Source organism: Balaenoptera ricei, chromosome 8, assembly GCF_028023285.1.
Source record: "Balaenoptera ricei isolate mBalRic1 chromosome 8, mBalRic1.hap2, whole genome shotgun sequence".
NCBI lineage: Eukaryota > Metazoa > Chordata > Mammalia > Artiodactyla > Balaenopteridae > Balaenoptera > Balaenoptera ricei.
Window position 1 is genome coordinate 29,825,059 of NC_082646.1, and position 21,975 is coordinate 29,847,033.

The following is a 21,975-nucleotide window of genomic DNA, read 5'->3' on the forward strand; positions in this document are numbered from 1 at the left end:
TACAAGCAGCTCATGCAGCTCAATATCAAGAAAACAAACAACCCAATCCAAAAATGGGCAGAAGACCTAAATAGACATTTCTCCAAAGAAGACATACAGATGACCAACAAACTCATGAAAAGCTGCTCAACATCACTAATTATTAGAGAAATGCAAATCAAAACTACAATGAGGTATCACCTCACACCGGTTAGAATGGGCATCATCAGAAAATCTGCAAACAATAAATGCTGGACAGGGTGTGGAGAAAAGAGAACCATCTTGCACTGTTGGTGGGAATGTAAATTGATAAAGCCACTGTGGAGAACAGTGTGGAGGTTCCTTAGAAAGCTAAAAAATAGAACTACCACATGACCCAGCAATCATGTGTTGGACCCACAATGCCCAACTACTGGGCATATACCCTGAGAAAACCTTAATTCAGAAAGATACATGTACCAGAATGTTCATTGCAGCACTATTTACAGTAGCTAGGACATGGAAGCAGCCTAAATGTCCTTCAACAGATGAATGGATAAAGAAGATGTGGCACATATATACAATGGAATATTGCTGAGCCATAAAAAGGAACGATACTGAGTTATTTGTAATGAGGTGGATGGACCTAGAGACTGTCATACAGAGTGAAGTAAGTCATAAAGAGAGAAGCAAATACCATATGCTAACACACATATGTGGAACCTAAAAAAACGGTACTGATGAACCTAGTGACATGGCAGGGATAAAGACACAGACGTAGAGAACAGACTTGAGGACTCAGAGGGATGAAGGGGAAGCTGGGACGAAGTGAGATAGTAGCTTTGACATATATACGCTACCAAATGTAAAATGGAAGGCTAGTGGGAAGCTGATTCATAGCACAGGGAGATAGTTTGATGCTTTGTGATGACCTAGAGAGGTAGGACAGGGAGGATAGGAGGGAGGCCCAGAGGGAGGGGATATGGGAATATACGTATACTTATAGCTGATTCACTTTGTTGTACAACAGAAACTAACACAACATTGTAAAACAATTATACTCCAATAAAGATATTTTTAAAAAAGCCAGCAAGGCTCATTGTTTGGGTCTTGCATCAGGCAGAATTGCACATTGAGTTCCCTGGCCAAATGAGATCACTGTGTTGAAAACACAAACTAAACAGCTTTTTAAGAAACTGCCAAATAATTTCTGTTAGCAATGTATGAATGGTCCAGTGTCTTTGAATCCTTTCAAGCTTTTGGTGTTATTATTTTTAATATTATATTAGCAATTCTAATAGTAATAGTTCCCTGTGGTCTTAATTTTACATTTTCATAGTAGAATCCTCTGAGATATAGGGGGTTTGGTCCAGACCTGTGCAATAAAGCAAATATTGCAGTACAGCAAGTTATATGGAGTTTTTGTTTTTCCAGTGCATATAAAAGTTATGTTTATACTGTACTATTGTCTATTAAATATGCAATAGCACTATGTCTAAAAAAACAATGTACATACCTTAATTTTAAAATACTTTATTTCTAAAAAATACTAACCCTCATCTGACAGCACAGGGTTGCCACAAATCATCAAAACTACAATATCTGTGAGGTGCAATAAAATGAAATATGCCTTTAATGACTAATGATATTGAACATCTCTTAATGTGCTTATTTGCCATCTGTATGTTCTCATTGGTGAAATATTCCTTCATGCCCTTTGCCTATTTCTTAATTAGATTGTTTGGGTTTTTGTACTGTTGAGTTTTGAGAGTTCTTTATATATTCTAGATATGAATCTTTTATCAGATTTCATTTACAGATATTTTCTCCCAGCCCATATCTTGTCCTTTCATTATCTTAACATGGTCTTTCACAAAGGAAATGTTTTTAGTTTTGGTAAAATTCAACCTACCAATTTTTTTCTCTATTTTATTTCTTATACTTTTCCTGTCATATCTAAGAACTCATTGAGTAACGCCTAGTCACAAAGATTTTCTCCTATAAGTTCTTCCTTCTAAAAGTTTTATAGTTTTAAATTTTATATTTAAATTTATGATGTATTTTGAGTTAATTTTTTTATGAAGTGTGATGATTAGATCAAGGCTCTTTTTTCATTTTTTTGCCTGTGGATGTCCATTTGCTTCAATATCATTTGCTTCAGTACTATTCATTGAATTGCTTTTGAACTTTGGTCAAAAATCAGTTGACTTTACTTGAGTGGGGCTACTTCTTAGTTATATTCTCTGTTCCACAGATCTATGTATTAGTCTTTTCACCAGTATCAGGCAGTCTTGATTACTGTAGCTATGTAGACCTTTAAATCAGGTAGACTGATTCTTCTCACATTATTATTATTTTTCAAAATTGTGTCAGCTATTTTATTTTCCTTGTCATCCCATATATGTTTTAGAGTAAACTTATCTCTATCTCAAAAAAAATTTTTTTATGGGATTTTCATAGGAATTGTATTAAACTAGTATAATCAATATGGGGAGAATTGACATACTATGTTGATTTTTCTAATTCATGAATGTAGCATATCTCTCCATGTATTTAGGTTTCTTTGATTTCTTATATCAGCATTTTGTAGTTTGCAGTGTATGAGTCCTGTACGTGTTTTGTTAGGTTTATACCTGTGAATTTCTGTCTCTCTTTCTCTCTCTCCCTCCCTCACTATTGTAAGTGGTATTATTGTTTAAATTGTGGTTTCCATGTGTTCACGGCTATTTTATAGAAAAACAATTGATTTTTGTATGTTAATATTATATCCTGTGGCATTGTTGAACTTACTATATATATATATTTATAGATTACCTGGGATTTTTCATAGACAATTTTATAACCTATAAATAGAGACAGTTTATTTCTTTCTTTCCAATATGTATTCTTTGTATAGGATTTTCTTGCCTTGGTGTGCTGGCTAGAGCTTCCAGTACTGTGATGAAAAGCAGTGGTAAGAGTGGATATCCTTGTCATTTTTCTCATCTTACAGTGAAGGTATTCAGTCTCTTACCATTTAGTGTAATGTTAGCAATATGTTTTATTGTAGATGTTCCTTATCAAGTTGAGGAAGTTCTTCTCTATTCATTGTTGGCTGAGAGTTTTTCTTGTTAATAGGTGTTGGATTTTTAAATGCATTTACTGTGTTGATATGATCATATGATTTTTTCTTTCATAGCATCCTTCAATGGTGGATTATATTGATATTTGAATATTGAACTACTCTTACATCCCTGGATATGGTTGTAGTATATAATTTCTTTTATTTATTGCTGAACTATTTTTGATAATTTTTAAAATAATTTTTACATCATATTTGTCTTTTTTATTTTTGTAGTAGTGTCTTTGGGATGCTACAGTAAAACTGACTTAATAAAATTAGTTGGGAAGTATTCCCTCCTCTTTTATATTGTGGATGAAATTGTATAGATTTGGTATTCATACTTTAAACATTTGGTAAATTTAATTTATTTAATAGTAACATGACTATTCAAATTTTATATTTCATCTTGAGTGAGTTGTGGTAATGTGTTTTTTGAGGAATTAGTCTATTTCATCTGAACTATCAAATTGTTATGTATAGAGTTGTTTATAGTATTCCTTTATCCTTTTGATGTTTTTAAGGTCTGTAGTAATTCTCTTGTTTCACTCCTGATATTAATAATTTGTGTTTTCTCTCTATTATTCTTTCTTTGTCATTCTTGCTAGAGGTTTGTCTACTTTATTTAACTTTTCAAAGAATAAGCTCTGTTTCATTGATTTTCTCTGCATTTTTAAAATTTTAATTTCATAGATAATTTGCTATGTATCATTTTCTCTCTCTTGCCTACATTGAGTTTATTTTGCTCTTCTTTTTCTAGTTTTCTTGAGGTGGGAGCTTAGGTGATTGATTTGAGACCTTTATACTTTCATAATGTAATCATTTCCTGAGATAAAGTTTTCTCTCAGCATTGTTTTAGCTACATCCCACACGTTTAAATATGTTGTGCTTTCGTTTTCATTAAATTCAATGTATTTTAAAAAAATTTCCCTTGAGACTTTCTCTTTGCCTCATGAATTGTTAACAAATGTGTTACTTCATTTCCAGGTGCGTGGAGATTTTAATTTTTATTTATTTTTTATTTTTATTTTTTTAAATTTTCTTTTGGTTGGAGTATAATTGCTTTACAATGTTGTGTAAGTTTCTGCTGTACAATAAAGTGAATCAGCTGTGTGTATAAATATATCCCCTTCCTCTTGGACCCCCTCCCCCTTCCCCAGTCCCACCTGTCTAGGTCATCACAGAGCACTAGGCTGAGCTCCCTGTGCTATGCAGCAGGTTTCCACCAGCTATCTATTTTACACATCATAGTGTTTTTATGTCACACCTAATCTCCCATTTCATCCCACACTCCCCTTCTCCCCCATCCACATTTCCATTCTCTATGTCTGCATCTCTATTCCTGCCCTTCAAATAGGTCCGTGTGTACCATTTTTCTAGATTCCACATATATGCGTTAATATACGATACTTGTTTTACTCTGACTGACTTCACTCTGTATGACAGACTCTGGGTCCATCCACATGTCTACAAATGGCCCAATTTCGTTCCCTTTTATGGCTGAGTAATATTCCATTATATGTATATGTACCACATCTTCTTTATCCATTCATCTGTTGATTAACATTTAGGTTGTTTCCATGTCCTGGCTATTGTAAATAGAGCTGCAGTGACCATTGGGGTACATGTAACTTTTTGAATTATGGTTTTCTCAGGGTATATGCCCAGTAGTGGGATTGCTGGGTCATATGGTAGTTCTATTTTTAGTTTTCTGAGGAACCTCCATACTGTTCTCCACAGTGGCTGTATCAATTTTCATTCCCACCAGCAGTGCAAAAGGATTCCCTTTTCTCCATATCCTCTCCAGCATTTATTGTTTGTAGATTTTTTGATGATGGCCATTCTGACTGGTCTGAGGTGATACTTCACTGTAGTTTTGTTCTGCATTTCTCTAATAATTAGTGATGCGGAGCAGCTTTTCAGGTGTTTGTTGGCCATCTGTATGTCTTCTTTGGGGAAATGTCTATTTAGGTCTTCCTCTCATTTATTGAGTGGGTTGTTTGTTTTTCTGTTATTGAGCTGCATGAGCTGTTCGTATATTTTGGAGATTGATCCTTTGTCTGTTGCTTTCTTTGCAAATATCTTCTGACATTGTGAGGGTTGTCTTTTCATTTTGTTGATGGTTTCCTTTATTGTGCGAAAGCTTTTAAGTTTCATTAGGTCCCATTTGTTTATTTTTGTTATTATTTTCATTACTTCAGGAGGTGGGGCAGAAAAGATCTTGCTGTGATTTAGGTCAAAGAGTGTTTTTCCTATGTTTTCCTCTAAGAGTTTTATAATGTCTGGTCTTACCTTTAAGTCTTTAATACATTTTGAGTTTATTTTTGTGTATGGTGTTAGGGAGTGTTCTAATTTCATTCTTTTACATGTAGCTGTACAGTTTCCCCAGCACCACTTATTGAACAGATTGTCTTTCTTCATTGTATACTCTTGCCTCCTTTGTCATAGATTAGGTGACCATAGGTGCGTGGGTTCATCTCTGGGATTTCTATCTTGTACCTTTGATGTATGTTTCTGTTTTTGTGCCAGTGCTATACTGTCTTGATTACTGTAGCTTTTAGTATAGTCTGAAGTCAGGCAGCCTGATTTCTGCAGCTCCACTTTTCTTTCTCGAGATTGCTTTGGCTATTTGGAGTTTTTTGTGTTTCCATACAAATCATAAAATTTTTTGCTCTAATTCTGTGAAAAATGCCATTGGTGATTGATAGGGATTGCATTGAATCTATAGATTGCTTTGTGTAGTATAGTCATTTTCACAATATTGATTCTTCCAGTCCAAGAACATGGTATATCTCTCCATCTGTTTTTGTCATCTTTGATTGCTTTCATCAGTGTTTTATAGCTTTTTGAGTGCAGGTCTTTTGTCTCTTTAGGTAGGTTTATTCCTAGGTATTTTATTCTTTTGGTTGCAATGGTAAATGGGATTGTTTCTTTAATTTCTCTTTCTGATCTTTTGTTGTTAGTATATAGGAATGCAAGAGATTTCTGTACATTAATTTTGTATCCTGCAACCTTACCAAATTCATTGATGAGTGCTAGTATTTTTCTGGTTGCATCTTTAGGATTTCCTATGTATAGTATCATGTCATCTGCAAACAGTGACAGTTTTACTTCTTTCCCAATTTTGATTTCTTTTATTTCTTTTTCTTCTCCGATTGCCATGGCTAGGACTTCCAAAACTATGTTGAATAATAGTGGCGAGAGTGGACATCCTTGTCTTGCTCCTGATCTTAGAGGAAATGCTTTCAGTTTTTCACCATTGAGAATGATGTTTGCTGTGGGTTTGTCGTATATGGCCTTTATTATGTTGAGGTAGGTTCCCTCTATGCCCACTTTCTGGAGAGTTTTTATCATAAATGGGTGTTGAATTTTGTCAAAAGCTTTTTCTGCATCTACTGAGATGATCATATGGTTTTTATTCTTCAATTTGTTAATATGATGTATCATATTGATTGATTTGCATATATTGAAGAATCCTTGCATCCCTGGGATAAATCCCACTTGATCATGGTGTATGATCCTTTTAATGTGTTGTTGGATTCAGTTTGCTAGTATTTTGTTAAGGATTTTTGCATCTATATTCATCAATGATATTGGTCTATAATTTTCTTTTTTTGTAGTATTGTTGTCTGGTTTTGGTATAAGGGTGATGGTGGCCTTGTAGAATGAGTTTGGGAGTGTTCCTTCCTCTGCAATTTTTTGGAAGAGTTTGAGAAGGATGGGTGTTAGCTCTTCTCTAAATGTTTGATAGAATTCACCTATGAAGCTGTCTGGTCCTGGACTTTTGTTTGTTGGAAGATTTTTAATCACAGTTTGAATTTCATTACTTGTGATTGGTCTGTTCATATTTTCTATTTCTTCCTGGTTCCATCTTGGAAGGTTATACCTTTCTAAGAATTTGTCCATTTCTTCCAGGTTGTCCATTTTATTGGCATAGAGTTGCTTGTAGTAGTCTCTTACGATGCTTTGTATTTCTGCGGTGTCTGTTGTTAACTTCTCCTTTTTCATTTCTAATCTAATGGATTTGAGTCCTTTTCCTGTTTTTCTTGATGAGTCTGGCTAATGGTTTATCAATTTTGTTTATCTTCTCAAAGAACCAGCTTTTAGTTTTATTGATCTTTGCTATTGTTTTCTTTGTTTCTATTTCATTTATTTCTGCTCTGATCTTTATGATTTCCTTCCTTCTGCTAACTTTTGGTTTTGTTTGTTCTTCTTTCTCTAGTTCCTTTAGGTGTAAGGTTAGATTGTTTATTTGAGATTTTTCTTGTTTCTTGAGGTAGGCTTGTATAGCTATAAAGTTCCCACTTAGAACTGCTTTTGCTGCATCCCATAGGTTTTGGATCATCGTGTTTTCATTGTCATTTGTCTCTAGGTATTTTTTTGTTTCCTCTTTGGTTTCTTCAGTGATCTCTTTGTTATTTAGTAACGTATTGTTTAGCCTCCATGTGTTTGTGCTTTGCACGTTTTTTTCCCTGTAGTTCATTTCTAATCTCATAGCGTTGTGGTCAGAAAAGATGTTTGATAGGATTTCAATTTTCTTAAATTTACTGAGGCTTGATTTGTGACTCAAGATGTGATCTATCCTGGAGAATGTTCCATGTGCACTTGAGAAGAACGTGTAATCTGCTGTTTTTGGATGGAATGTCCTATAAATATCAATTAAATCTATCTGGTCTATTGTGTCATTTAAAGCTTCTGTTTTCTTATTTATTTTCATTTTGGATGATCTGTCCATTGGTGTAAGTGAGGTGTTAAAGTCCCCCACTATTATTGTGTTACTGTCGATTTCCTCTTTTATAGCTGTTAGCAGTTGCCTTATGTATTGAGGTGCTCCTATGTTGGGTGCATATATATTTATAATTGTTATATCTTCTTTTTGGATTGATCCCTTGATCATTATGTAATGTCCTTCCTTGTCTCTTGTAACATTCTTTATTTTAAAGTCTATTTTATCTGATATGAGTATTGCTACTCCAGGTTTCCTTTGATTTCCATTTGCATGCAATATCTTTTTCCATCCCCTCACTTTCAGTCTGTATGTGTCCCTAGGTCTGAAGTGGGTCTCTTGTAGACAGCACATATATGGGTCTTGTTTTAGTATCCATTCAGCAAGCCTGTGTCTTTTGGTTGAAGCATTTAATCCATTCACGTTTAAGGTAATTATCGATATGTATGTTCCTATGACCATTTTCTAAATTGTTTTGGGTTTGTTTTTGTTGGTCCTTTTCTTCTCTCGTGTTTCCCACTTACAGAAGTTCCTTTAGCATTTGTTGTAGAGCTGGTTTGGTGGTGCTGAATTCTCTTACCTTTGCTTCTCTGTAAAGGTTTTGATTTCTCCATCGAATCTGAATGAGATCCTTGCTGGGTAGAGTAGTCTTGGTTGTAGGTTCTTCCCTTTCATCACTTTAAGTATATCATGCCACTCCCTTCTGGCTTGTAGAGTTTCTGCTGAGAAATCAGCTGTTAACCTTATGGGAGTTCCCTTGTATGTTATTTGTCGTTTTTCCCTTGCTGCTTTCAATAATTTTTCTTTGTCTTTAATTTTTGCCCATTTGATTACTATGTGTCTCGACGTGCTTCTCCTTGGGTTTATCCTGTATGGGAGTCTCTGCACTTCTTGGACTTGGGTGGCTATTTCCTTTCCCATGTTAGGGAAGTTTTTGACTATAATCTCTTCAAATATTTTCTCTGGTCCTTTCTCTCTCTCTTCTCCTTCTGGGATCCCTATAATGCGAATGTTGTTGTGTTTAATGTTGTCCCAAAGGTCTCTTATGTGCTGTTGAATTCTGTTTGCTAGTATTTATTTGTTCAGGATTTTTGCTTCTATGTTTATCAGTGATATTGGCCTGTAATTTTTTTGTGTTTGTGATATTTTTAGTTTTGGTGTTAGAGTGATGGTGGTCTTGTAGAACGAGTTTGAGAGCGTTCCTCAGTTTGCAATCTTTTGGAAGAGTTTGAGAAGGATTGGTGTTAGGTGTTCTCTAAATATTTGGTAGAATTCGCCTGTGAAGCCATCTGGTCCTGGACTTCTGTTTGTTGGAAGATTTTTAATCACAGTTTCAATTTCATTACTTGTGATTGTTCTGGTCATATTTTCTGTTTCTTCCTGGTTCAGTCTTGGAAAGTTGTACTTTTCCAAGAATTTGTCCATTTCTTCCAGGTTGTCCATTTTATTGGCATATAGTTGCTTATAGTAGTCTTGTATCATCCTTTGTATTTCTGTGGTGTCAGTTGTAACTTCTCCTTTTTCAATTCTATTGATTGAGTCCTCTTTCTTTTTTTCTTGATGAGTCTGGTTAAAGGTTTATCCATTTTGTTTATCTTCTCAAAGCACCAGCTTTTAGTTTTATTGATCTTTGCTGTTGTTTTTTTCGTTTCTATTTCTTTTATTTCTGCTCTCATCTTTATGATTTCTTTCTATTAACTTTGGGTTTTCTTTGTTCTTCTTTCTCTAGTTGCTTTACGTGTAAAGTTAGATTGTTTATTTGAGATTTTTCTTGTTTCTTGAGGTGAGATTGAAATGCTATAAATTTCCCTCTTAGAACTTCTTTTGCTGCATCCCATAGGTTTTGGGTCATCGTGCTTTCATTATCATTTGTTTCTAGGTATTTTTTTATTTCTTCTTTGATTTCTTCAGTGATCTCTTGGTTATTTAGCAGTGCAGTGTTTAGCCTCCATGAGTTTGTGTTTTTTACAGTTGTTTTCCTATAATTGATTTCTAATCTCATAGTATTGTTGTCAGAAAAGATGCTTGATACGATTTCAATTTTCTTAAATTTTCCAAGGCTTGATTTGTGACCCAAGATGTGATCTACCCTGGAAAATGTTCTCAATGTGTGCACTTAAGAAGAAAGTGTATTCTGTTGCTTTCACCTGGAATGTCCTACAAGTATCAATTAAGTCTATCTGGTCTATTGTGTCATTTAAAGCTTGTGTTTCCTTATTTTCTGTCTGGATGATCTGTCCATTGGTGTAAGTGGAGTGTTGAGGTCTCCCACTGTTATTGCATTACTGTCGATTTCCCCTTTTTTGGCTGTTAGTATTTGCCTTATGTATTGAGGTGCTCCTATGTTGGGTGCATAAACATTTATAATTGTTCCATCTTCTTCTTGGATTGATCCTTTGATCATGACATAGTGTTCTTTCTTTTCTCTTGGAACATTCTTTATTTTTAAGCCTATTTTGTCTATATAAGTATTGCTCCTTTAGCTTTCTTTTGATTTCCATTTGCATGGAATACTTTTGTATCCATTCAGACAGTCTGTGTCTTTTGGTTGGAGCATTTGATCCATTTTCATTCAAGGTAATTATAGATATATATGTTCCTATTACCTTTTTCTTTATTGTTTTGGGTTTGTTTTTGTAGGTCCTTTTCTTCTTCTTCTCTTGTGTTTCCTGCCTAGAGAAGTTCTTTTAGCGTTTGTTGTAAAGCTGATTTGGTGGTGCTGAATTCTCTTAGCTTTTGCTTATCGGTAAAGCTTTTGATTTCTCCATCAAATCCGAATGAGATCCTTGATGGTTAGAGTAATCTTTGTTGTAGGTTTTTTTCTTTTATTACTTTAAATATATCCTGCCCCTCCCTTCTGGCCTGCAGAGTTTCTGCTGAAGAAACAGCTGATAACTTTATGGGGCTTCCCTTGTATGTTATTTGTTGCTTTTCCCTTGCTGCTTTTAATATTTTTTTGTGTGTTTAATTTTTGTTAGTTTGATTAATATGTGTCTTGGAGGTTTCTCCTAGGGTTTATCTTGTATGGACTCTCTGCAGTTTCTGCACTTTGGTGGCTATTTCCTTTCCCATGTTAGGGAAGTTTTCAACTATGATCTCTTCACATATTTTCTCAGACTCTTTCTCTTTCTCTTTTTCTTCTGGAACCACTATAATTTGAATGTTGTGTGTTTAATGTTGTCCCAGAGTTCTCTGACACTGTCCTCCATTCTTTTCATTCTTTTTTCTTTATTCTGCTCCTCAGCAGTTATTTCCACCATTCTGTCTTCCAGCTCATTATTTATTCTTCTTTCTCAGTTATTCTGCTATTGATTCCTTCTAGTGTATTTTTTGCTTCAGTTATTGTGTTGTTCATCACAGTTTTTTGTTCTTTAGTTCTTCTAGGTCTTTTTTAAACATTTCTTGTATTTTCTCAATCCATGCCTTCATTCTATTTCTGAGATTTTGTATCATCTTTATTAGTATCATTACTCTGAATTCCTTTTCAGGTAGGTTGCCTATTTTCTCTTCATTTATTTGGTGTTGTAGGTTTTTACTTTGGTCCTTCATCTGTAACATATTTTTTTGTCTACTCATTTTTTTTAATGGGTGGGGCTTTGTTCCTCTCTTACTGGTTGTTTGGCCTGAGGTGTCCAGCACTGGAGTTTGCAGGCAGTTGGGTAGAGTGGGGTCTTGGTGCCAAGATGAGGATCTCCGAGAGACCTCACTCTGATTAATATTTCCTGATGTCTGAGGTTCTCTGTTAGTCCAGTGGTTTGGCCTTGTTACCCCCACCTCAGCAGCTCAGGCCTGACCCCCAGCCTGGGAACCAAGATTCTGCAAGCCGTGTGGCATGGCAAAAAAAAGAAAAAAAAAAAGGAGGATGATACTGAGGAATAAAAAATAAAAGTAGAAAAATAAAAAATATATTAGAAAAACTAGAAATATAAGTGAAACAACAACAGCAAGGCAAAACAGAACCAAAACAGCAAAAAAAAAAAAAAAAAAAAAAGAGGCAGGAACAAACCAAAAGGAGCAGAACAATCACAAAGAGTAAAAGATGAAATAAAATTAGAAAAATAAAAGACTTATTAGAAAAAATAAAGATATAAATGATACCACCACAAGGTAAAACAGAACCACAACATTTAAGAAAAAAATGAAGGAAAGAAAAAGGGGCTGGAAAATGCCTTGGCTTGGGCCACGGACCTTAGGTGATGGTGGAGTTTAGGGCAGGGGTGGGCCCTAGGCTCAGGACCTGAACAGCTGTAAAGGACAACACGGCTGGAGGGGGCCTCAGAGCGTGGATTAGAGTGCAGGGGCAGGGTTTGGGCTCAGCACAGCCAGTGGTGGCCTTGGAGTGCAGAGGATCAGGCCCAAGACCTCAGCAGGCTCCGTATGGCCCAGGTGGGCGGGGGAAACACTGGCTTTGTTCCTTTCTGATCCTCCAATCTCCCAAGGGTCTTTCTGCATCCCCGTTGCTCCCCTCACTGTGGGTGGGCCACTCTAGGTGTGGGAACTCCTCCCCTCCCCCAGCCACCCCTCAGGGGCATCCATCCCATCCTGCCTCCATTTCTCCTCCCCCACGCCACGTCCTACCTGGTTTCTTGGGTGTTCTTCCCATCCCCTTCGGTGTCCATGGCCCCTCACAAGTGCCTGGTAGGTGCCCTAGTTGTAAGGAGATGTGAACTCTGTGTCCTCCTATTTTGCCATCTTGACTCCGCCCCCTCAGATTTTAGTGTTAACCTTTCTCTTAATTGATTTCTAGTCTCATTTCATTGCGGCCACATAACATAATCTGTGTGCCTTCAATTCTTTTAAATCATTTAAGGGTAGGTCAAGATATGGTCACCTTTGCTATATGTTTCATAAGCACTTGAAAATCTTGTGTATTCTGTTGATTAGATTCTGTTGGTTGCTGGTGTTATTGAGTTCTTGTGTATCATTGCTGATTTATTGTGTTCTTGTTCTATTAATTTTAGAGAGAAGGACATTTAGGTCTCTAGCATTATAGCTATAATAAATGCATTTGTCTGTTTTTCTTTTCAGTTCTATCAGTTTTTACTTCCCATTACTGCAGCTCTTTTGTTTGATATGTACACATTTAGGTTTGCTATGTCTTCTTGCTGGATTGACATTATGTGATATATCTCTTTGTCCCTGATACTTTTCCTTGTTGATGTCTGCTTCACCTGATATTAATATAGCCACACCTGTTTTCTTTTAATTCATGCTTATATAGTATATCTTTCTCTATCTTTTGACTTCCAACCTACTTATATCATTCTGTTTGAAGTGAGTTACTTTTAAGAAGTATAAAGTTGGGGTTATTTTTTTTTTTTAAATCTACTCTGCTGATCTCTGTCTTTTAATTGGTATGTGTGTGTGTGTACCATTTACATTTAGTACAGTTATTGAATATGTTAGTACTTAAGTTTGGTTTTTGGTTGTTTGTTTTCTGTTTATTCTGTTTTTAATTTCTCTTTTTTCTTTTTTCTGCCTCCTTTGGGTTACTTGAAACTTTTTTAGGACTCCATTTTCCGTTTTCATTCTGCTATAATGATTCTGGGTGTATCTCTTTGTATAGACACTTTAGAGGTTGTTCTAGGAATTACATCATTTACATATATACCTGTATACATTCAGCCCTCCATATCTGTAGGTTCCACATCTGCACATTCAGAGGACTGAGCGTACTATGCCAGCCATTTAATATAAGGGAGTTAAGCATCTGAGGAGTTTGGTATTGGGTGGGGAGGAGTGTCCTGGAACCAATCCCCTGTGGTTACCAAGGGACAACGGTATATAATATATATATGTGCATGTATATAATATATACTTTGTAATTGCTCACTGAGGTTTTTCTATGATGGCTGCCTTAAAATTCTTGGCACATAATTCTGACATCAGTGTCATCTCACTGTTGATGTCTGTTGATTGTTTTTTCTTATTTAATTTGATATATTCCTGGTTCTTGGTTCTATTGAGTACTATGTAAGACTCTAGATCTTATTTAAATCTTGTATTTTAGTGGGTCTTTTTTGACACTGCTCTTTTCGGTTTAGGTTACCACCTCATTGCTGCCAGGTTGAGGTGGAAGTCCAGACTTTCCACTATACCTCTGTTGATACCTAGGAGAGGAAGGGCTACTTTCTACTGCTGGACAGAATTAGAAGTTTAGGCTCCCCTCTCTGCATCCTCTGATACCAATCTCAGCCTCAGATTATCCTCTGATAACAAGAGTCACCTTGTTATTGCTCCTCACGTGGTCTCCAGTGACATCATTGGGGATGGCCTTGTTGCTGCTAATCGGTAGTGGAAGTCCTGATTCTTTACTCGGCCTCTGACTCTACTCCAGCCAGGAGGGGCTGGAATGCCATGTTACTGCCAGGTGGGGGTAGAAGTTCAGGCTCCCCACATGCCACATGATTGCCACTGATTGGGGGGGGGGTTGCTGGTGGCCACTTGTTACCACGCAGTCCTGACTCCCCACTCAGCCTTCACCGACACCATTCCTTTGGGGAAGTGAGAGGAGGAGAGCTGAGGCACCTCATTACGGTCTAGCAAGGGTGGAATTCTTGGCTCTCCATTCCACTTTTGCTGACCTTGGTGGGATAGAGCCCCAGTTTTTTTGTGGTGTTTGTCAAAACTTTTCTGTCTTGCTAGGTTGCTCTCTTTCCTGGTCCTTTGCCTAAAGAGATCATGTTTTTCTTGGATTTCTTTATGTGTGTGCCCATTGGTGTTCAGTGTTGTCAGCTTCTTCACTATCTATGATATATTAGGCAAAAATAAAACCCAAGGAACTCATCACTGTCTTGTTCCTTGGGTCTGAAGTTCACTAGCCAGCCTGCCTGTTTCTCTCCACTTCTTACAGACTCTGTATGTTTGTGATATATATTTTTATATATGTCCAGGGTTTTTAGTTGTGCTTAGCAGGAGAAACAGGGAAAAGTATGTCTACTATACTAAAGCAGAGGTCTCATTTTTATAGGAGTAATATTTATAAGAATTAAATTAAATGCTGTGTGAGACCCATGGCCCGGTACCTGACACATGGTACTGGCTCTATAAATGTTAGCTCTTATTTTTGTCATATATGTCTTTCTTATTCAGAATGATCTTAAATTGTCATGGTAAGTTTTGACCAGTACATTTATGGTTGGATCTTTTGAGCACTAAAATTACTTTCTGAGCTTTCATTTGATATTAAAATCCAGGGTCAGAATAGTATTGAAAAGAGCATGGACTTTGAGTGAAACAAGCATGTTTCTGTTAGTTTTGTGTCTTACACCTTATTGTTTAATCTCAGCCTCGATTTCCCATTTTGAAAAAGTCATTATTAATACTAATCTTAAAGGATTATGAGCATTGAATGAAATAGCTGTATAAATTACTTATTATAAATTCTAATATTTTCAAGTTTGTTATATCACAAATAAACTATGAAAATTGAGTCTCTAACCATTCATTTGCTTATCAGTGTTTACCTGTTAACAGAAATGAAAGTTTTGCCATATAGTATTGTTCTCTGACTTATTGCTTTAAAGGTCCAAAATGATTTGCTTTGATAGGGATGTAAGTGCTTAATTTAGATTGTTGTAATCATTATCAAAAATTTCCCTCCATATCTCCCCTTTTTTGTCAGTGTATTAACATGCTCAAATTTCTCCCATCTAAAGCAAAACAATATTTCTTAGAATTACCCCTCTAGTCCCAACCTCACTGAACTTAACGAACAAATTTTGTATAAATTTTTCTTTTATTCCCTCTTAAAACCACTGTAATCTGGCCTCTCCCCACCCCACCCTCAAATCATCAATGACTTCAGTCCTTACCTTACCTAATCTCTCTCAGCTTTTGATAATATGGGAACTACTTCGTTCTTGAAATTCTCTTCCTTTGGCTTCCACCATCTTTTCTAATTTTCTTCCATTTCTTTCCCTGTTCTTTGTGAGTTTTTTCTCAGCTGTAGAACTTTTTCACCTGTATCTACTACAAATTGTATTTCCCATTATATTTTCAGTTTTTGTAGACCATCACCTGGTATGTAGCAGATGCTGCATAAATAATTCTTCAACTTAAATTGTCTATCCCTTAAGATTAGTTATCCTTGGTGTTCCATCCTTGGCCCTCTTCTCTACTAATTCTACTTATTTTCCTTGACTGATTTTTATTAATTTCAATGGCTTTAGTTGTCTTGTGGATCAGTTCCCTCTTTCCCTTTCATATATTTTCCAGTGCCCTTTCTCTTTGATAGTGCTTATAATCGTTGATTAAGTAAAGTCTCCATGTAGAAATTCACTCAAGCCAAATTGACAAAATAGGACATTTCAGCTTCTCTGCTTGACCATTCTACATAGAGTTAACATGGAGGGCTTTAACTTTTAACCACTTTACAAAAGTGAATACCTGTGTGTAATGCTGATGTATTAGCTGATGCTTGAAAATTTCAAATAAAGCCATTTTACTTACATTACTAGTTATAGAAATAAAAATTACAATATACATATATCATTGGGTTCACTTCTTATCTGTGAACTATGAGCCTCAGTAACTGACTTAATCCAAGTTCCAAATTATTTACACATGTATTATAACTTGGTATAAATAATTAGGTATAAATTATATATACACATACAGTGATATTTAAATGTATTGCAAACCATGTTGCTTTAATTCAACATTGTACAGGAGGTCTTCGCTACTACTGTAGTACAAAAAAAGAAATAAAATTGGTAAAAAATAGGAAAGAAAAGCAACCTTAATATTTACAAATGATGTAATTTTTGTGCAGAAAACACTAGAGAATCAACAGATAAATATTTAGATTAATAAATGTGCTTATTGAGTTGCTGGGATTAAAATTAATATGCATCAATTAAGATAATCCTGTTTGTTGTAATAACTACATCTCAGTGGCTTAACAAAATTAAATTTGTTTTTCATTAAAAAGTGTTTGGATTTTTTAAAATTGATATTCTCATTACCAATGCCAGTGAACATGCATATCTGTCCCATTAGATAGTAAGCTCCATGAGAATAGGAGCCACATCTTTGTTACTCACTGCTATATTCTTAGCAGAATGATCTTTCTAAAATGTAAATCCAGTGGTATAATGCCACTCCTTAAAAGTTTTCTAAATATTACTCATTACCTATAGAATGAAACCGAAGCCCCCTTGCATGGTATGTAAGACTTTGCATGAGCCATTCCCTATTTACTACTTAAGCTTTTTTTACCCTATCCCCTGTCCTCAACTTTGTATTTCTCCAAAGGGGCCATAATAACTCTTATCCATGCCTTTGCATTTATAACTTAATTTTTTTCTCTTGGAAATGTCTTTCTCACCTTTGGTAACCATTTTCCTTTTTTTTCTTTTTTTTTTTTTTAACAGCTCAAGTACTGTACTCATCAGGATGGCTTCCCCAATCCTCTTTCCCTCTCTGTTTTGTCCTTTCCACCCCTGAAAGCAAGTCTGAATGTTGTCCTTCCTCTATGCTTCCGTAACACTGCTCATATCTCTATTATGACCCTTATACAGTTTACTTATTTCTTTCCACACTAGCCTATAAACCTGTAAGAGCAGGGATTCTGTGCCTCATTTATCTTTATATTCCCAAATGTATGCACAGGTTTGAAACCCAGAAGATTTTAAATAAAAGTTTATGGAATAAGAAAGATCAGTGTTGAGGCTGTTGGGCAATTCAAGTGAGAATGATGAGAGCTTAAACTAAAAGAATGGCAGTAGGGATGGAGAGAAGCGGTTTTAAAATGGATGTATATGGTTGGTGAAAGACGGCTTCCAAGTGTCTAGCTTGGGAAGTGTAGCGGCCGTTCATCTAGATGAGAAATAGAAAAATAATAGAGTTATGGGGGGGAAAAACCAACATGATACTACTTAAATTTTGGTAGTTTCCAGTGGTAATTATGACCACATTAAAGAATTGGAAAGTAGAGATACCCTTAAATGTCCAATAAAAATGTATTTTAAAATTAAGTTGTAGAAAAAAATTTTATGTATACACACACATACATAATCAATCACATACGAATGAAAGTATTATGAAACAAGTATTCAGTATCTACCCAAATCGTTTCCTTCATCTCTCCCTGATTAGATGGCTTGGAAGTCAGGGTAGTAATTGCTGCTGTAGATTGTCCCATGTGGATCAAATATCCTTGCCAACACCTATAATCCTAAACTTTGAGGGAACTTTTAAAAACCCAAAAGAATCTAAGCTTATAGGAGATAAATTTATTTTTCCATCTTCAGCATCCAACTTCCTCTAATAAAGAAGGATTTAAATACATATCTTTAAATGGATGAGAATTCAGAGCAGTTCCAGTGAGTGTATAAGTGATAAGGACTGAGTCTTTCAACCAGTTCTGTGATTCTTTGAGGCAGGCCATGGAGAAACTCTATATTGCTGTTACAGATTATTGATGCTCTAGCCCATTGCTAGACTTGAGAAATAGACCAGGAGTAACACCGTGGCCTCATTGTGTTGTTGAGAAGATGCTTTGATCCTTTGCACAGCACTAACTCATGTCTATCTAGTGTAGATCACGCTGGTTACCTGCTCTGTTATACTACCCTTTGTGTAGTATAAATACTCCCTGGCTAGTCCCTTTAAGTATTCGTTTCTATCATTATGGAGTCAGAAAGAGGAGGCTGGCTCAAGTCTCCACCAGTTGTCTCTCTTCTCTTCATTGATCCTGATACTCCATATAAAACTACTTTGCAATGATAGCTCTTATGTTCAGCTTTTCTCTTAAACCCTAGGAATTATTAGAGAACTGTTTCTGCTGTCCCTCCCCCTACCACCTTTTAAATGTAAACATTTTGATTAATGTCATTTAAATGATTTCTTTGGCTTTTATGTTAACTTTCTAATAGAAAATTCGTACTAACTTTCATTTATTTAGCACATAGTAAATGCTAAATTATTTTTTTTTTTAATCTTCTCAACAACACAACTAGATAGGTAAAGTTTATCCTTATTTTACAAATGAAGAAAATGAGAATCAAAGATCAGAAGTTACTTGCCTCAAATATATCTCAAGTATATTGCTGAGCCAGCATTGGAACTCAAGTCTATCCTCTTCTAAAGCCCTACTCCTTCTTCTGATTAATATTACATCATACCCCTGGGAAGATATATGATTTTATAGTTATTAGAAAAGGAGGAAAAACATGTAATTTTATAAACACAGTTTTACAGGTGACTTAAGAAGTATGCCTTGTGAGGTGAGGAATTACTGGGGTATTCTTTTTCATCCTAGATCAGATGTTATCAACATTCTTTGTTGTTGTTGTTGTTGTTGTTTTGTTTGGCCGTGCCACACATCTTGCAGGATCTTAGTTCCCCTACCAGGAATCAAACCCAGGCCCCAGCAGTGAAAGGGCAGAGTCCTAACCACTGGAGCACCAGGGAATTCCCTCAACATTCTTAAGTAAAGATTTGCACGTTGTGATGATTATCTTTGTACCCCACTCTAACTTGAAATATTCTTTTTCATCCTAGATCAGATGTTATTAACATTCTTAAGTAAGATTTGCACTGTTGTGATGACTAGGCCACAGGGTGCCCAGACATTTGGTCAAACATTGTTCTGGGTGTGTCTGTGAGGCTGTTTCTGGATGAGATTAACATTTGAGTAGATAGACTGAGTAAATTATTGCCCACTCTAATGTGAGTGGATCTTATCCAATCAATTGAAGACCTGAAGAGAACAAAAAAGCTGAGGAAGAAGAAACTTCACCTACCTGACTGATGGAGCTGGAACATTATCATTTCCTGCCTTTGGACTTGAACTGAAAAATCATCTCTTCCTAGGTCTCCAACCTGCCAGATTTCAGACTAGAACTTATACCATCAGCTGTCCTGGTTCTCAGGCCTTTGGATTCAGACTGAAACTACATCGTTGGTTGTTCTGAGTCTCCGACTTGCCAGCCACAAATCTTGGGACCTCCATAATTTTGTGAGCCAATTATTTATATGTATATACATATATATTTATATATGCACACATATACATACGTACACACACACCACACACACATCACACATATACCAGTAGTTATATATATAACAAATAGGCTTATAGCCAAATATATAGCCTATTGGTTCATTGGTTCTATTTCTCTAAAGAACTCTGACTAATACAACTGTTTTCTGCCTTACTTTTCTTCAGAACTGCTCCCAAGCCTCTCATTACCTTTTTCCCCTCCACGACACCCACTCTCATTCTTAATATGTCTATTTACTTACAGTTACTCAGAACACTGCTCACAAAATTACTGCAGGTAACTTATTTTTCCAATACTACTGTGAATTACATCCTATTAATGGCCCCTGTGCATGCATGCACACACACTCTTATACAGGCACATTATTCTTCATATAGTACATCAGCTAGTCAGTAACTTTCTGTGATAATGAAAATATTCTATGTTTGTGGTGTACAATATAATAGCCATTAGCCACATGTATTAGGGTTCTCCAGAGAAACAGAGCCAATTGGAAGGAGAGATAGATAGATAGATAGATAGATAGATAGATAGATAGATAGATAGGGAGATTGATTTACTGTGTGGAGTTGGCTTATGTTATTATGGAAGCTAAGCAGTCCTAAGATCCGCAGTCGGAAAACTGGTCCAGGAAAGCCAATAATAAAGTTGCAATCCAAGTTTTAGTCCAAAGGCAGGGGAAGTCTGATATTCCATCTCAAAGACAGTGGCAGAGAGAAAGAATTCTATCTTACTGGGCCTTTTGTTCTATTCAGGCCTTCAGTGGATTCAATGAGTCCCACTCACATTAAGGAAAACAATCTGCTTTCCTCAGTCTACTGATTCAAATGTTAAGCTCATCCAAAAACACCCTCACAGACACACCCAGAAATAATGTTTAGCCAAGTGTCTGCGTAACCTGTCACCCAGCAAGTTGACACATAAAAGTAACTATCATATTACATATGGCTACTCACTGCTTAAAATATGGCTAGACCAACCAAGAAACTAAATTTTTAATTTTTATTTAATTTTAAGTAATTTAAATATAAATAGGTGTACATGGCTCACAGTTACTGTTTTAGACAACACAGTAGTAGATTGTCTCAGTCCTAGAATGAAGCTTTGACTGATGCTGTAGGACCATTCAGACTACTTCTCCAGTGTCTGGCTTCCACCTGGGCTTGAAACACCTCCTCTGAGAGAACACAGCCACCATGTAAGAAATCCAACTACCCTGAGACTGCCATGCTATGAGGAAGTATAAAGCTAGTCACGTGGAGAGAGTATATCAAGAGAGGGAGAGAAAGCCCTATCTGTTCTAGCCATCCATCGCATTTGAAGGAAATGTGAATGAAGAAGCTGTATTGGACCTCTAACCCAATCAGGCCTTCAGGTGACTTCAGCCAGAGCTGCCACCTGACTCTAACCATATGAAAACCCACAAGCAAGAAGTTCCATCTAAACCTGCAGAACCATGAGAGATAATAAACTGTTGTCTTAAGCCACTCAGTTTTGGGGTGATTTGCAAGGCAATAAATAACCAGAACAGAAGTATGCTAAGGAATCAAGGTTTCCTATTTTTCTGACTCCCCTAGATCCCAATCTTCTTTTCTTTCTGTTTCCTACTTTCTTGTTTTTTGTGGTGTAAACTTTTATGCTTAGAACTAAATTAGCAGTTTGGGAAAGTCACAGTTATCTGGCCTTCAAGCATCTTGGATTTCTGACCTCATATTTTTTCCTGCTTTCAAATAGGCCAACTTGGACCAATGTTTGCCTTTTACTTCCTTACTAAAGGCCATAGCCAGTTAATACAATCTAATACCCTGATATTTTTCAGTCAATTGTCTTTTAAAAGTCTAACCCCAGAAGACATATACCTATGCTTCAATATCAACATTTAAACATCTGCTTTGCTGCCAGAAGAAAATGGATGGGAGGGAGAGGGATGTGTTGGGTAAATATTCAAATGATAACTGCTATATAAGCAATACCTCTTACATATAACAAGACTAGTCATGTACTCAGATCCTATATAAGTTATTTATACAACTTATAAATTGTGCTATTTAACACAGTTATATAGCCTTGAACTTTATCCCTTAATAATGTACTTTTTATTCCAGTGAGCTCAATATTTATAAAAATTTAAGAAGAATTTATTGCTAAATGTCAGGAAAACAAGTGTTTAGGACACGGTT

At 35.9% G+C, this 21,975-nt stretch overlaps 1 protein-coding gene across 2 annotated transcripts in view; it reads left to right on the forward strand.

Annotated features, from left to right (window-relative positions):
- The window catches only part of KBTBD3 (kelch repeat and BTB domain containing 3), a 49,296-nt gene that overhangs the window by 21,304 nt on the left and 6,017 nt on the right, over nt 1-21,975 (forward strand). Inside the window, exon 2 of one of the 2 annotated variants that reach the window (XM_059930495.1) lies at nt 19,602-19,746. The exons of the other annotated variant lie outside the window; for it this stretch is intronic. The gene's annotated coding sequence lies outside the window, so the exon portion shown is untranslated. The remainder of the gene's footprint in view (nt 1-19,601; nt 19,747-21,975) is intronic. 2 annotated transcript variants of the gene reach the window in all.